The following is a 519-nucleotide window of genomic DNA, read 5'->3' as shown; positions in this document are numbered from 1 at the left end:
ACACTCTATAGTGTGTCCAGATCAATGTGACAGCAGAGGTCCCTAGAGCCTAAATCCAAAGTTTCAGCCATTGGTCCGAGTGTCTGTCTGTCCGTCCGTCTGTCTATCTGTCTGTAAACAAAATATCTCGAGAACGGTAAGAGCTAGAGACTTGAAATTTGGCATGCAGCTGTCAAATGTGACAAGAATGCGACACGAGATCGGTGGAACGCTTGGCGGCATTTCAGCCGCTTTTTGGCGGTTTTCGGTGTATAATATCTCGAAAATGGTATGAGCTAGAGACTTGAAATTTGGTATGAAGTCCAAAATGTGACAAGGATGCAACACAAAAGTTTTGATTAGAATAGGTGCTGCAGATGGCGGCATTTCGGGGGCTTTCGACCACTTTTTGGCGGTTTTCAGATATACTGACTAAACGGTTAGATATATTGTAAAAGATACAATAGAAAAACACCTAAATAAACATTTTTCAATGGGATAGGGAAAGTCGTGTGATGTTCATACCAGATTTTTTTTTTT

Source organism: Diaphorina citri, unplaced genomic scaffold, assembly GCF_000475195.1.
Source record: "Diaphorina citri unplaced genomic scaffold, Diaci psyllid genome assembly version 1.1 scaffold117, whole genome shotgun sequence".
Lineage (NCBI taxonomy): Eukaryota > Metazoa > Arthropoda > Insecta > Hemiptera > Psyllidae > Diaphorina > Diaphorina citri.
The sequence above is the reverse complement of the archived record's forward strand: the minus strand, read 5'-3'. Positions refer to the sequence as shown.